The following is a 16992-nucleotide window of genomic DNA, read 5'->3' as shown; positions in this document are numbered from 1 at the left end:
GTTTGCCTATAGAAACCTATCATTACAGCTTACTTTGCATTATATGTGGCTTTCTTGCAAGCAGCTCAGATTTTGCTTATCCCTTATTTTCAAAGGCTTAAGCAGACTATTTTCCATATTGCATGCACCCCTCAAAGCCTTGCTGCCACTGGTTTTAACCAAGGGAGCACAAGGGCAGTGGACCCATGTCTGTTCTCACACTGCAATTTGGTGTTCATAGCATTAATAAAATACAGCTCAAATTATTCACTATTCCTTCACGTTTAAAGTTAAATGAAGGTTTCCTCCTGGACTTGCATGGGGAAAATGAATAGTTCGCAAAGCAATGAACTATTCATGTTGCAAAGGACATACCAAATAATACCAGTAATATTAATAACCCTACCTTCAGAGATGCAATGTGACATTTAGCCAACAGTTTATCAAGACAGAAAAATCACGTTATCAGTTGCAAATGCTGATTGAGCCACTCCTGGGAACTGTGCTATTTTCCTGCTGTGTTGTCCCCTTGTCCATGCAGGGCAGCACCTCCAGAGCACCTGCAGCAAAGGAGCCCAGCACCCAGCAGCACAGGGCCCTGCAGCACACCGCCTCCATCCACTTCTCCCCTGCCTCCACACCTCAGAGCAGCTGCAGATGGACCCAATATCCACGCCTGGAGATGCATGCATTCGTTGGGCTCCCCTCTGGATCTGATTTAATCACGCTCAGCCGCCCCGATAACAGCGGGAGCGAGAACGTCACTTAATGTCCAAAGAATTATTTCTGCTGTCTTCTAATAAAGCACGCCGATGTAGGCTGGAGTTGATAACACGATTGCTGCGCTAGGGTAGCAAAATCTCATTTTACAGGACAACCGAACTGTCAGTGCCAAAGAGCAGACAGGTTATTGCTCACGCTCCTCCAAGGTTGCTTTTATTAAAATGGAAATTTCCAAAGCTTTGCATGCACACAGGGGCACTGAAGTCCATCCCGGGGCTGGTCACAAGGCTTTGAGGATTTTCTCTCCCTCCCCAAGTGCCATGCAGACATCACCACGTTACACCAGGCCTGTTACACGCTGCATGCCTCCCACACCATCAGAGCAGGTTTCCTGAACGTTAGGCAGCAAGGCACAAGCTGGGCGCAGCCAAGGGTTGTGCACAATCAGTTTGAGGCTGGGGGAGGGACAGGTGTGCCCCCACCTTATCTCCAGCACTCAAACTGCTGCTCCAGGGCACTCCTGACCCCAAACACAGCACAGATGTGAGGCAGCAACTGCACCCAACCCAAATGTAGTTACCCAGAGCCATGAGTTCAACAAACACGTCACTCAATCTTCCTCGGTACTCCTGGGAAACAGAAGCAATTTTTACAAATGCGTGCCTCGGTTGAAATCATTTTGCTTTTCTTCCCCTCCCCAAAATTAATTGAATCAAAGATTGTTTGTGAAATATCTCATAATGGAGTGCTCCCAACTGCTGGCTCATAATTAGTGAAACAAATCAGTGCTCCGTCCCCAGACTGACAAAAAATAATAATAATTAAATATTTATGGAGTATTTCAATAAGGAATTTGAAACTGAAATTCCTCAATTAACATCAGAAAGCAATTCCAGCTCCCAAAGGCTGGTCAGGGGGCTTGTTATAGAGGCTGTGCCAGGAGGTGATGGAGGATGCTGCACACCTTCACTGCCTCATATCCTCATTAGAAAGAGCCGCTGGCAAGCGATGGCATTAAAGTCATGTGCAGCTCTCATCCTGCGGAGATGGCGTGGATGGACCAGATCAGACAGCCCCTGCCTCACACCACACCTGAGCAGCTCACAGCTCACTTTTTGCCGGGACTTTAATGCCTGCCAAGAAGCCAGTTTCTGAGCTGGAGGAGCGTGAAGGACTCGGCAAAGACCTGGCTGATGTTACAGATGTCATGGGAGAACAGAACTGTGCCAGGGAACAGGAGCTGGGTTTTCCTCTTTCTACGCAGGCATGGATTTTTGAAAGCAACAATCATTCATGATAAAAATGCAGTTTTTAGGGCGTTTTGCCCCAAATCACAGAGGTGGTCAGAGGAGAACACCTGGTGCCACGCTTAGCCGGCACAAGCCCTTCCCAGCTTTGCCAGGATGCTACCTGCCCATAACAACATCAGATCTGAAAGACCCGGCATTTCTGCATCATTATCACAACCAGCAGTAACGGGAAGAGCTTTCTTCTGTTTGGATGCAAGCACACAGCTCCAGCATGGACATTTCGATGCAAGGAGCCCAGCTGTGTTGGTTTAACAGGGCTGCCACCTTCAGAGCATTATTTTGACAACTGAATATTCCGCTCGCATCTCCTCGGTGTGTTTCACATTCCTCCTAAATCTCTCTGCTTGAAGTGTAATATTTTCATGTCATTCATATCTCTTCCTGTGGGAACTTGCGATAAGCTTTGGAAACGGCTTAGACACACACACTCCTCTCAGATTGCAGTAGCCTCGTGCAACTCTCAGACTTGAAATCTTAGCATTAAGATCACAATAAAACCGTGCATTAGGAGCACTTAGACGTCTGTAATCCTTCGTTTGTGCTGAAGCCCAGCATTTAAATCATCCTGACTTGCTAAAAACTTATCTCCCTACTTAGAGATATCGTCCTCCATAGAAGTCTTCAGATGTTTTCTGGACATGGTTCTGAGCACCTGCTCTGTGTGTCCTCGCTTCAGCAGGATCAGACCAGATGGAATCAGAAGTCGTCACCACCCCCAACCCTTCTGGCAAAACCTGTCTTCTTATATTCATGCTCCCAGGCTACTGTTTGTGTATGGAGGCAGCCAGTACCCTATATTCTCACTGGATACCTGCACTGAGCCTGCATCTTATATGCAACCCATGCACATCTCTACACTCCATACTGAACTCTTGCCTTTATCACAGAATCATAGAATCATTTGAGTTGGAAGGTTCCTTAAAGGTGATCTAGTCCTACTCCCCTGCAACGAACAGGGACACCGACAGCTCCATCAGGTGCTCAGAGCACTGTCTAGACTGACCTTGAGAGCCTCCATGGATGGGGAATCCACCACATCTCTGGGCAACCTGTGCCAGTTTGTGCCATATTGCAGAGAAACCTTTGTCCTTATATCCAATCTAAATCTCTCCTCTTTCAGTTTGAAACCATTTCCCCTTGTCCTACCACAACAGAACCTGCTAAAGAGTCTGTCCCCTTCTTTCTTACAACCCCTTTAAAACACACTCAGAAGCACAAAACAAACATACAAAAGCTGTTCATTGATAGTAATATCTTTTTTTTTTTTTAATTACAACTTAATTTGGACCCAACAGGAGTTTTGACCTGAAAGCTCCTCCCTGCCAAGTGCTTTAGAAAAGGGATGCAGAAAAGGCAATCTTTCAGCTGTAAGTACTGTGGGTTTTCAGTCCCTCTGTGCAAAGTTGCTCCCAACTAAATGAGTCACTTTCTCAAGCATAAAGCTGAAGGTGCATTTATTTGCACTGAAGCCAGATGGGAAGAATTTTGTTGAGATTTTTGGATGTTTATCTGCACAAGGAGTGGGGCCTGCAGGTAGCCTCACCATCGGGATGCACTCAGATGAAGACATCGCCTTGCTGCCCCTACCCCATCCCAAGCACGCACTCATCCCACAGCCATGCCCTCACCTCCTCACTCACCCTTATCTCCTGCAACGTCTCTGCTCTCCGCTCCCTTCCTGCCCTGGAGACTTGCAGCTGTTGCCTGTAATAATTTTTCACACCGTTTCTATCTCTCCCTCCATCCAGCCGGTGCCATTGCAGACTGTTTCCATGTGTCACCGCTTCTTTCAGGCGTCACATTCTCCTGCAAGATAGCACACATCCGTCTCAGCTGCCCGCTCGCCCCTTTGTGCAGCCTTTATATCGCAAGTTATTTAAACTCCCAGCTATTTTCCTGATTAAATAAACCCAGGATCAGCTACTCTAAAGTTATCAGGGCTTTATTAGAAAGCTACATTGCCACCTGGTTATTTTGATACCCATTCACCTCTTCTCTCCCAGCAGACAAAGGCCTTGAGTTTCTTTATATATATATATATATATATATGAGAATTCACTCTTTCATTGGGCAGGAATCCTCTCTGTGATCTCTGCTCTCAGACAGTCCCGTCAGCAGGTGGTGTTCTATGTATTACTTGGCTTTCTTTTGTCTCTGCTCTGACACGGTGGCAAAAAAAGGGGAGTGAGTAAAGAACTTCAGGATTTGTTCCCAATGTCGGGACCTCCTTGCCATGCTACAGCCACCTGCTCCTCCACTGCAGCCAGGCTCTGAGGGATGTATTTCAGGTTAGGATATGCAAGGATGGATATGATAGCTCACAGCTCCTACAGATAACAGTTCCCTAGCTACTTACCTTCAAGGTATGCATGTGAAACACTCCTATTGACTGCCACTGCTCTCAGAGCAGCCCTTCACTTCCAAGTTGCGTTGGCCACCTCCATGCACAAAACATTGCTCCTTCTGCTCCTTTCAGAGGCAACTGAAAAAAGCAAGAAATAAATTGTATACAGGACCTGACCATGCTGTGAGGGCGCCTAAGTGCCAACAAAAGTCACGCTGGGGATTTATCCACACAGCCCCTCTGTGCACAACGCTCCCCAAGCAGCCCAAGTTACACAGCACGAAGCCCTGAGCTGCTGCCTCCTCCGAATCCAGCAGCCTTAAAGGCGGCCGGAGAGCAAGAATTTCATTTTGTGAAACATTTGGGTTAATTCCTCTGGGATTTCACTGCCTTTTGTTTTGCTATTGTGCAAAAAATGAAAGCATTCAGTGGGAAGAAATGCACTGTAGATAAGTGTATAAGAAAGGGACTGGGAGGCTCGCTGGGGAGATGAGAACCTCAGCACAAAACCTTTGATTTATTCTAGGAAATGGGCTTCTGCTAATCACCTATTTTTTGGTTCGTTGGCCTACTCCTGTTTTGGGATGAATGTACTTCATTGTCACATCAGAAATGGAATGCTAATAGGAGTGTACTGTTAATTTGGAGGATGCCAGTCCCCACCAAAAAGAAAAAAAACGATGCTGTATATAACCCTGAAAAGTAAGTCACCCATAATGCTTTAAAAGTATCTGAATATAAGACTTCAGAGCCATCTTTTTCCAAATTGAGGTTTTGCAGCACAAGAACAAGGAAGAAAAGTTAGAAAGGACGGAGTCCTTTTTATTATTTTAATGGGATGTTATTTATTGCAAGTTGCCTCAAGGACTTTCTTGCTCCAGAGCAAGCAGCAATCCTCCAAACCCAGAGCATGGCTGTGGTTGAGGGCCCTGCAGCTGAGGTCGCTGCCACAAGGACAGAGCGAGCCAACTGTGCACAGGGCAACGCAGCTGTGCAGCACAGTGCTCACTGACACCACTGAGCCAGAAAAGTGTTTTGAGAAAAACACACCTTCATCCTTCCTATTTAAGCTGGATGCACCCAGTTTACAGAGAGAGGTATCCTCTGAGATGTCCGAATAGTGACTGCTTAATTTTGCTGAAGTTAATGGAGAGAGTGTCTGTAATTGCAGCTTCCCAGCTTTCGTGATGAAGTAGGAGACTGCGTTCTGGCACTTACGGCTATTGATTATTTAAACTAATGGACTGAGACTGATCGAAGCTGTTGCTGCAGCCAGGGGGTCCTGCCTTGTGTCTTCTTTTACAACCTCGATAGAAAACATCTCGCATAGCATGAGGCAGGGAGGCACTGAGCACCCCTGGTGCTCCCCCTGTGCGTCCCCTCAGTGCTGTGCCCCATCCCAATGCCCTGTGAGCAGCGAACTCACACAGGCTTTCCATCTCATCGCCTTGCCAAACCAGTGCAAAAGGTAGAAAATGTAGGAAAACACAGAAATATGTGAGACTAAGCAAATGGCTTGGGACTGGCATTGCCAAATGTATACATTCGAGACTTCTAAGTGCTGGGATCCCTGCACAGCTTGCCTAGACCAGACCAACACACTCTGTCACATCACACACTTTTGGGGGATAATTTCATGTTCAGCTGGAATCAGACAGCCAGTGCTGAAAGCCAAGTTGATTGGGTTTACCATTATACCTGAATTTCCTTTTCATAACTGTCATACACCCAGCCTTTAAATTGCTTATCTTTCTTAGCTATCAGGAATCAGAAATATGGCATAGAGAATTATTAGCCAGAGTTTATCTTTGTTTGTACCTCCCATAGGGCAATGATAAAGGCACGAAGCTCCACCCTCTCCTGTACAGGGTTTCAAACTGTTAAAATGTCCTCTTGGGGATCTACCCCAACCTGTTTCCCTTCCTGTTTTTACACGTGACCAAAAGTACGTTTATAAAGGACAAGAAATTATTTAATGGACTAATTAGGCTTTTCAACAAATTGCCCAGAAGTGTTGTCAATACCTACACTCAATGACCGCTGTGTGGGGCACATGCTCACCATATCTCTCCACTGTTTAGCAAGATGTAAACCAGTTAGACTAATACAGTCCGATACAAACAGGACAGGGGAAGGTCCCCTGTGCAGCCAAGACCCCCCAGGCTCCATCTGCAGCCCCAGCCTGGTGACATTCGTAATGCTGAAGGTATCACCTGCTCTGGTGGGACACAGCCATCCTGTAGGGCTCCTGGCGGCACACAGAGGACATCCCAGCCGTCCCCAGGCACCCTGAGCAGCCCATGACAGGGGTGAGGCTACATCCTTTGCAGGCACAGCCGATGGCACTTATCTCCAGAGGAGCTACTGTAGTGAAAAGCCACAGTTCACGCTCATCTCACCCCAGTAAAACAACAAGGACTGACGAAAAACCATCCTTGCAGTGTTTTGGGCATTCTCTTAGAGGGAAGCATGGTTTCCCATCAGCAGGGCAATGCTGACCTCTGCTGCCTGCAAGTAGAATTACCGGTGAGCTGCGTTCTGACTTCCAGACCTACAAGCTAGAGCCCGGAGAGACACTAGGAAAGCTGACAAGGTTTCAGGTCTGCGCCAAACCCCATCCCTCTTGGGGCCTCTCATTTAACTCACCTGGATTACTTTAGCTTTGCTGCAGAAGCTGAAACACCAATGCAAAGGTACAACACCAAGGCAGACTGGGTTTGCTGTCCCTAACGTTATGTAAGCATCCCGGTGGGAATTCCCTCCAGAAACCATTCCCAGAGCAGTACCATGAGATTCCTCACTCAGGTTATTCCTACTGCAGCCACGAGTGGTTTTGCAGTCTCCCAGGACCTGAAAAAAACCCATCCCACAACCCTCATCTGCTGACAGTTAGAAAATAAGGGAGCAAGATGGGTTTGAAGTTCTTCCTGCTGTTATCCAAATTCAGACCCTTCACATTTGGAGGAGGAAGAAAGAAGCAAATGGGTCAGTGGAGGTAAAGCTGGAGCAAACATCTTACAGCCTGCAGGCCTGCGGAGCTCTCATCTGCATCCACCACACATCCCTTATAGCCACAATGAGGGTGTTTTGCTGGAGAATAGTCTGGGGAAGAGGAGGCTTGGGGAGACTTCACTGCTCTCTACAACCCCCTGAAAGGAGGTTGTATTGAGGTGAGGGTCGGCCTCTGTTCCCATGTAACAGCTATAGGATGAGAGGGAATGGCCTCGAGCTGAGCCAGGGGAGGGTCAGGTTGGATATTAGGATATTAGGCACAGGCTGCCCAGGTGGAGGAGTCACCATCCCTGGAAGTGTTCAAGAACTGCAACACTGAGAGACGTGGTCAGTGAGCATGGCAGAGATGGGCATGGACAAACCCACAGCCCTCCAGCCCGAGCCAACAGTACCTGAAGGATATGCTATGTAACCCTCTACTGCTGCTCCTAGTCAGAGGGGAATTATGTCTGTCTGTAGTCAGGGTACTCTATCCCAGGACGTGTATTTCTTAGTCATTGTCACAAGGGCTAATTTATCTTTGGTAATTAGTTTCTGTGCCTTGGAGCAGTGAAGCGCAAATAAGCGTTTAACATTGATCTATTGCAGCACTTCGCTGGGTAAATAGATGGCTGTGGTGCTGGCTAATGCTGATGCGTCGGTGTCTTTTGTGATCAAAGGACTCACTCAGACATTGGTCTAGCCACAAGCCAAGAAGCTTTTTAAAGTTTTTAAAACCAAAATCATCTTCTCCATCCTGATCATGCTCTGGAAGGCAGCAACTCTCCTGCTCCAAGACACAAGCCTAAAACACTCCCCAAGGGGAGATCACACCAAAAAGAAATGCAGTAACTTGACAACAAGGGCAAGCAGCAATGCCCTTTGCTCTTCCCACCATCACAACTGCTTAGGTTCAGGTTTTACAGCTGCTACTCAACCTGCACAGCCAGCTCAGTTCAACAGTTTGCCCCAGTCAGCCTGTGGCTGGTTTTCAAACAGTTACATGTGACTACATATGTTTTCTCTTTTGTTTCAAGAACATAATGCCACAGACCAAGGAGGAAGGATCTGTAACAAATCCGAGCTGGAAGTACAGCTATGGGAGTGCAGACTGAGAAAGGTGATCCAGGAACCAAGAGCCTTACCTGGGTGGCGTGGTCAGCCTCAGAAACTCTAATAGAAGAGGTAAAACAACAGAGAAACAGCAAGAAAACTGCTGATTTTGAAGAGCTATACAAGAGATTGGATCAGCAATTCATTGCAGCTGGAGTAATGACCCCCCTGATGGAGCACCTGCTCCAACCCAAGCTCGCTGATACAACCACTGTGGACAGAAGGACAGAATGTGCTGTTGTACCCCAGCAACCAGCACAGAGGCAGACATGCAACATCTGGCAAAAATGAGCGAGGAAAATATTTTCCTATCAGAAGGAAACCTGTATTCAGACGTTTATTGAAAAGAATTGATGTAATAATGCTAACTTACATGTGGGGTGGACTATAAAAAATCCTTTAATCTAGAAATAAGTCCCAGGCACTAAAAATCTGTTATAGCTAGTGTAGCATTTTACTTAATTAAATATGCCATTACTATTTGGTAGGAAAGTGCTTTTTTCAGTGGTACCTAATTATTTCCATGAAAAACATTTGTGTTCATCTTTATAACTGTGAAATTAAAAACAGGCCATAAAATCTCACTTTGATTGAGAGACTCTTCCAGAATACACTAAGAAATATGAGCTCAGCGCCTACCACCTGGATATATTGGCTCTTCTGCAACAATATTTAACGAAGTGCAATTTAGAAACTGTTCATTCCGGCCACACGAGCTGAGAAGTATTATCTGCTTGCAGTGTTCAAAAATGATTCCAGTCTGTGGTTTGGGATACGAAACCAGGCTACACAAATACAAAGTGACTAATTTTCTCATGATTCCAAAACACGTGTAGTAGTTGGAAAGTAATTTCTGCCCAGCCATGTACTCCATTTTCCTCATTAAATGTCTTACCTTTTGCTGGTCGTATCAGGGGTGAAGAAGACTCACTGTCACCATCCATGATCACATTACTGAACTGTTTTTTTTCAGCAAAGGTTGCAGCTGCCAGCACTGAACATTTGGGTATTTCAGTTCATCAACTTCAATCCTACTGCTGGGACACTTTTTCTTTTTTCAAGGCTGCAAAATACTCACCAGCAACTGCTGAAAGTCTGGTTGCTAGTACAAGTCCCTGAAACAGCAGTAGGAATTAGGCAGCTAACTTTGGGTGCCCTCATTTGGAGATGTTCTCCCACCGCTGGCGACCAGTTCTGATGGTAGTGAACAGCAGCTCACAGTTTTATGATAGAAATGGTGCATCACAATATTTAAAAAACCTTCTCATCAATCATTCTGCCTTTTCACCTCCTTCTGAATTTGCTTTAGTCTGAGATCACTTCAATTGGGCCTCACACTTTTTTTCCCCTTTTCTCTGGCACTTTTTTTCCCCAGGATCTCCAAAGCACAGCAAAAAGCCCATTGGAATTGGGCTTCCAAGCTTGCATGATAGAAAGACAGCCACAGTGAGACAGAACCAACTGAGGCTCTGGTGACATGATGAATAAATCATGCTTTGATAAAAGAATCTGCCTAAGTGCAAAGTATCATTATAACTTAGCTTGGCTGGAAAAGGGCTTCTTTCCTGAATCCAAATCTCTGAGAGCCAGAAGAGCATTTTCAGACCACTATTACTGAAATAGCCATCAACGTTCAGTGAAGTAGCTATCCACCTCAAAAATACAGGTTATCAAACAAAAATCCATTTCCAAGTATTTCAAACATGGAATTTTCTCATCTTCAAATTCAAAGGGATACATGCCTAGGAGCCTTATTATCATTTGAGGAGGTATTAAAGGACAGAAATCATGAAGAGATAGCACAATAGCATATCTGTTTGAAAAGTACAAACCTTCTTATATATTTTTTTTTTCTCATGAGTCAAATATCAAAATAATTTCACTTCAGGCACATTCCCATCAGTTTTCATCAGCATTCTCACAGGACTTTTATTGGCACAAATGATCACAGGAAGCAAACTTCACGTTGAAAGCGCTTCTACCAACCTGCAAAGAATAAGTTCATTAGGAAGCATTAATTGGGTGAAGGCATTATCTCCTCTGAGAGGTCTTTCTCTTGTTAGCACTTCATAACGTTCAATCTATTCAAGCTGATTCCAGAGTGCACCTTTCCACCATAGCTCTGAACAGACGAAACACCTCACTCCTGTATTAACTACTTTTATTTCCATTGTAAAGAAATGACTGCCCTTTGCTCAAAGGAAGACAGGTGCCACAGCAGAGGACAGAAAATGAGGTACCTGAGGCTCAAAGAACACACGATATCTACTGATGTGACCTCCTTTTGCTCAGGGAACTCACCATGAGCGTCTTGACTCAGGGTGGGCTTCAGCCTTGTGTAAAGCCTTGTGTCCAGGGCACTGCTGTCCCTGAGGCCAACTCCTGTCTTTGCAAAGAGCTTCAGCCATCACTGGGCATCATGAAGGCCCTCTCCACATTCATCACCAGATAATAGCCTGAAGGAGAAATGCGTGAAATCACATTTTTTATAAGCATCTAAAAGCATTGCCTCCTGTTGACTTCATCTGACACCATCTGCACTTAGGGCTGAGAAGATTTAGAGCATTTGCATTTGTTTTTAAAGGAAGGAGAAAAGAAAATTTGCAGCTCTTGAAAAGGACAAGTTTGATGCTGTGTTTCTGACCCCACTCTTACAGAACTCAGAATTTGCTGTGGTCTTCTTCCTTTTTACATGAATGACATTGCAAGGCGCTTGTTTGATGTTTGTCTAAGCATTTCAAGTAGGATGGTTCTGCTCTACCGTGATGACAGTGTTGTTTTGTAGATATTGTAATTCCTCTCTGTTTTGGGTAACATTTAACAGTCATGAGAAATATTTTAGAAATAAGATAAGATTTTAAATAACTCAGGGTTTTCCCTTGCTACTTAGCAGGCTGCACTTCATACGGCTTTTAAGGCATATGACAGGAGAAACTGCCACCATTAAGATTTTCCAATTCCTTCTAAGTCTTGTTCTTCTGCGTTTAATAACTTGCCCCAAATTTTCATTTCTCAAGCTGAAATTTCTCAATCTTTGCTTCATCCTGACAGTAGATCCCTCTGGAATGCTTAAAAAGAGATGGCAGAGACAGACAGCCTTTACACATACCCTTCCACCAGGAAAACAGCAACACCTGGATGTGAGCAGAAGGGGCTGAGAGATGTGGGGGAATTGGACAGAAGAGAGGCTTTGGTTTTTTTTTTTTCTTTCCAAAACGTGAGCAGGAGAAAACCTTCAGCCTGCTCTGCATTCAATCCCAATCCACACACACTGCAGGTGCTTGAGATGCAATTAATAACGTCAGACCCTTTTACAGTTTTAGAGAAGTTATTTATTGTTACTACTGTGTTGGCATGGCACTTATCACCGCAGCAATAAAGCCTCTTGCTGGCAGTGCTGGATCCAGCCTCACAACCTGCCTGCGAGGCGGGAAAGCTGTGGGGATGGAAGCTGAGGCCCAGCAGGATGAAGCGGTTATGGCCGGCAGCTCGTGGCTGTGTGAAACGCAGGCCTCTGAGCACAGGGCAGCACTTTGCTGCACAAGTGAATGTAAGTTTTCCATTCTCAAATTTAAATGCCCCTCTGCCAGTCAGGAAAAAAATATATTCAATATTTTCTAGCCTGATTTTGGAAGCAAAAACTGACCTTTTGTGGTGGGGTGTACGCTAATGTCATATGGAGGAGTGCAGCTGCACCACAGGAGTGGTACCCCAACAGGTGTGGGGTCTGTGCTGTCAGAGAGCAGGGAGCAAAGCCCTGCCCAAGCCCAACCCACCTGCAAGCAGCTCCAATGCAACTTCAGCCTGACAGCAATACCACGATACCTGCTGGAACACCAGATAAGAAACCCCTTTCTGAGAGCTGACAGCCCAGCTACTCTGCTTTGCCAGCTGCTAACTGCCAGCTGGAAACACACTCAGTGTCATCCTTTTTTCCCCAGAGGATTAAAACGTGTGGTGGAACAAACTTTTCCTCCATCTTCTCTCCTTGTAACACTGGGGAGTGCCTCCTGTCCCACCGGCGCTGGGCCTGGTGCAGGTCAGGTTTCCTGGCTGGTTCCCTTCCTCACCTTGCTCTCAGCACCTTATGGTGCCAAACACATGGAGACTCTATGACCTTATGGTCCATCCAGGCCTGAAATACGCCAGGCAGAGCTGAGTGGTCATGGTTGTCGGTACCAGACAGTCTTCATGTCAGAGGTGATAAATAAATAAAAGATAGCTTTCACCAAGACAAAAAGCAAACACAGAGAGGCACTTGAAATTAGTTTATACACTGCCCATCTTTGCAAAATGTATGAAAGGAAATTAGGCTAATTAATAAGGGAAGACAGTATGAAAGTCTGAATTTTAACCTACCGTGCAGGAGGTGCCCAGCCAGCGGATTGCCTGAAGGCAAGGGTGGATGGGAAAGAAACACAATTAGTCATAAAGGAAAGGCTATTTTCTATATTCCCTATTTCTTTCCCTAGCCTGGGCAGGATTCTGGTCAAGGTGGGGTTTTTGTCTGAGACAAGTGACATTTTGTATATTAAACTTTCAGGGACTGTGCTGAGAAATACACGAGCATGACTCCAGTACCAGTATGAATGCTAATTATGTTCAAAAATAATTAGTTACTCGGTGATAGACGTGGCAGATTTATTTAAATTCCTGCCAGTCGAACACAAGTGCAGAGATTGTATTTGCCTGGGGTGGCTGCTCCTCTACACACGCTGGGACAATACAGCTCACCCATATGGAGGTGAGCTCTCCCATTAATACCCTATTATGGCTTTGTACTACGGGTTACATTAATGTCCTTACTTAACATTTCAGAAGCATCAGTGATATTAATAAACATTAAGGACTAGCTCAGGAATAATTTACACAAAGTGCAGCGAAGTTCTGCTCTGGCAGCGCTTGTTGTTTTAAGACATTTGTAATGGGGTGACACTCTCCTCGTAAAACACCCAGACAAGAACAGGTCATTTGTTTTGTGTCACTTTAGGCTCTGAAGCAAAAAAATCTGCATTAACTTCTGGCAGTGAGTCACACTGGGAGGCTGGCCATGACCTCGTGTCCACAGGGCTCAGGAGAGAGGTTTGCCTTCCTTTGTGTTCCTTGGGACAAGGCCATGGAGGGGAGGATGCTCTGCTAGGAAAGATGAGGCCTTTGAGGGGAACCTTGCAAACTGAGAAAGTTTAGGAAGGATGTCTAGGCTGAAATTTATATTCTTGAAGTTGTTTTTAATCACGTAGGAAAACAAGTCCCATCATGCAGGGGTAAGTTTGGTTGAATAGTTTTTAGACTGAAGGTTATTCACAGCTGAGTGGTTTGATTCTCCAGTGCTAATTATGTCTGCCTTCAGTTGGATCATGAGAGTAAAAAGCTTTTTTTTTTTTTTTTTTTTCCAAAATGGATAAACAATATTGAAAATCAGAGAACAACTTGTTGGTAGTAAATGATGAAGAAAGTTAAATGCATTAGATCTGTAGATGTTTTCTGTGAATTTCCTCAAATACCTTTTCCCAAATGACACACAACACAATCTGTGCATGCACGACAAACCAAAGTCAACATTTATCTGTAGGAAAACACCTGCAAATCAGGATCATCAGTTTGTTCAGCATGAAAAGTACCTTAGCCCTTATCCTACAAATAATAAAATCAAATCATTTACTCCCGCAGCTGATCGTTCAGACACCTTATGAAGTAAAACCACTCTGAGTTAGGAAAGCATTGCAGAGTGTACATAAATGCAAGGGCCTCGGTCTTGTCACAGCAAAGTCAATGGCAAAGTGCCCATTGAGTTAAAACCCGAAGAAAACAGCCACCGGAGCAACGAGCTGTAATCTGCCTTAATCCATAGTATCAGCTGTTGACAGATACATACAGAGTGCTAAAAAATGTTAGCAAAGCAGTAGGGACTGAGAGACAGCTCTGAAACTTTCCTTATCACGTTTCTAAATTCACCAGAGGTACCATCCTTACGATGTATGACAAAACATATGTTTTCTCTCCAAACTCGCTGGCAGATCTAACCAAAAGTGTCATCAGACTATCGGAAACTGACTAGTGGAGATGAAGCTCCTGTTCTGCTCTTCCTTGTTCCTTCTCAGAGATGAAAAGAAAAGCCCCGCTGGGATCTGCCCACCTCATATGTTCTGCAGACCCAAGGTCTATCCAGCTGGAGCTTGTTCTCTCTTCAAACATTTTGCAGCAATGTTTAAAGTGTTATTTATTTAATTACCTATTCACTTACCTTAATGATCTATTTATTTATTTATTTCCCTCCTGCTCAAACAAGAAATTAAAGGAGAATTGGGGTCTGAACAACACATTTCCTGCATTTTGGGACAGCTGTTCTTTTCGCTAAAACCAGCAGCCTCAGATAATGCTGTGGAGGAGGACTGGTCCACAACACCCTCTGGATGGCCATGCTGCAGCCCCAGGTCCTCTGTCTTGCTGAACTTATTTATTCATGGTAGGGAGATTATAGGGTTTGTTTTCCCATTGCTTTGTGATTTCTGAAGGGATGTGCATCTGAGTTTTGGCACTTCAGAATTTGGCACAGCAGAATTGATCTGACTGACTGAGGAAGCAGAAGCAGGGGAGCAGGTGTTATTAGGAACATCTGTCTGGACCCCGAGATGCTCACCCTGAAGGCACCAGTCTGGCTGTGTGCTTTTTGGCGAGACAAGTCAGATGGAGCATCACCAAAATGGTCTGTCTCTCTCCAACCAGCTTGGAGCTGCTCTGCTGGGATGGGGTGGGATGAAGTGGGTTGGGATGGGATTGGATGTAAGCACACACTGCTGTGTGTGGGTGTGGTTGTTTGTACTGTCCACTGTGTCCATACCAAAATACGCTAAATTGCAGGTTTTGCCATCTGCTTTCCTCACAGTTTGGCACGTGGCAGTGACCACGCACTCACTGGACCATAGATGTCTTATGAGACCTCACCAGAACTCTCATCTTCTAGCACAATTTGAGTATCTGCTGACATTTGTGTACTGGAGGTGAGTTACTTCAAGAAGCAGTGGTTAATAATAAAGATGTTTTGGACTCTGAAAAGGTTGTTCTGCCTGAAGGATCCAACCTTTGGATATATAATATTTGAGTTTAAGAATTAGAGTGATAAGCACCTTTTTAGAGATATGGCCTGATAGAGAAGGACCAGCCTGTAGTCCTGGAGTAGGCTATGTACAACCCTGTGGGAACTGCTCCGCCACATCTAGATCTTGCCTGTGTTTCCTTCTCCCAAGGGAGCTCCAGGCTAGCACCTGAAGCAAAGCTTAGTGTTTCAATAAACACTATTAATACACTATTAATACTGTGTAGCAAACTATCCCAGTAGTCATGAACCTGCAGATGCATGGATCCAGTGAAGCAAGCAGAGCCCAGGCAGAGCAGTGTGAGCATGCCTGCTTTGCTCTGTTCCTCCAGCTCAGCATCCAAGTGTTCTCTGAGCCAGACACAATCCATTGGCTGCTGCAGCCCTCTCGTGGTCACCTCAAAGACAGAATTTCTACATGGGAAGGCAGCGTGTCTTAAAAAGCACCACTAATAGTTAATAGATACCATATTAAAGCAAGAATAAATATATAAATAAAAGGAACAGACGCTTAGAACAGTACTTGCTCCAGGTGTACAAGAGGAGTTGCTGTTAAATGAATTGTTAAATGACTTGCTTTTCAAGAATCAAAAGAAAAACTGCAGCTAAAGCATTAAGCGGCGGTGTTTTTAATGGGGGTGCCCCATTTCATCTCCCTAGGCCGTCATTGAACAGTCCGCTTTGAAGTGCTCCTTTTCTTTTGAGCATTTGTGCATTGATTTACAAAGATATGAGTAAATTTTGTTCTCGACGTTTGTTTTTTTTTTTTTTTTCAGCATCTGCTTACTGGAAACACATCTATATGCTCAGGAAACTCCACGGAGGAGCGACACCGTAAGTGCTGTTTGGCTGGGGAAGATCTGGGGGAACATATCAGGTAGGTGGTACTTAGAAGCTTGAAAAGGAAGCCTAAAATTTGCTATATATATATTTATTTTTGTTTTACCAATGAGAGCCAAAGACTTCACTAACGCCTGGCAATAAACCGTGGGAATTAATAGTGGAGGGAGGATGTTGATGGGAGCAGTGCTAACAGCCTTCCACCTGGTCAGCCATATACTCCCTGCCCAGTGCTGTGAGCAAGCAGAGGAGTCAACTATGGAATAAGAACAGTATGGATCAAAACAGAAAGCTTGTCCATAAGGTACGGGATAGAGGAGGCTCTAAAGGAGGCTCTCCAGTGTGGATTGACATTTCTTAGACCAACAGCAAAGAAAAAGTACTTACAGATGATGAAACCATGGTCCTTCCAGAGAGATGATGTCACGCTACCGTTTTTCCACAGCTTTTCTCTTTGTTCCATGGTGCACAGTGCAGAGTCAGGTTTCGACTTACCTATATGACCATCGTAAGCCTATTCACTGTATTCAAGTAAAGTAGGTGCTGTGGTGATGTCACCCCAAGGGCAGGTGCAGGACATGGGCTGCAGCAATGCT

This window comes from Gallus gallus, chromosome 7 (genome assembly GCF_016699485.2).
Source record: "Gallus gallus isolate bGalGal1 chromosome 7, bGalGal1.mat.broiler.GRCg7b, whole genome shotgun sequence".
In the NCBI taxonomy this organism is placed as follows: Eukaryota; Metazoa; Chordata; class Aves; order Galliformes; family Phasianidae; genus Gallus; species Gallus gallus.
Note: the sequence above shows the minus strand (reverse complement) of the source record.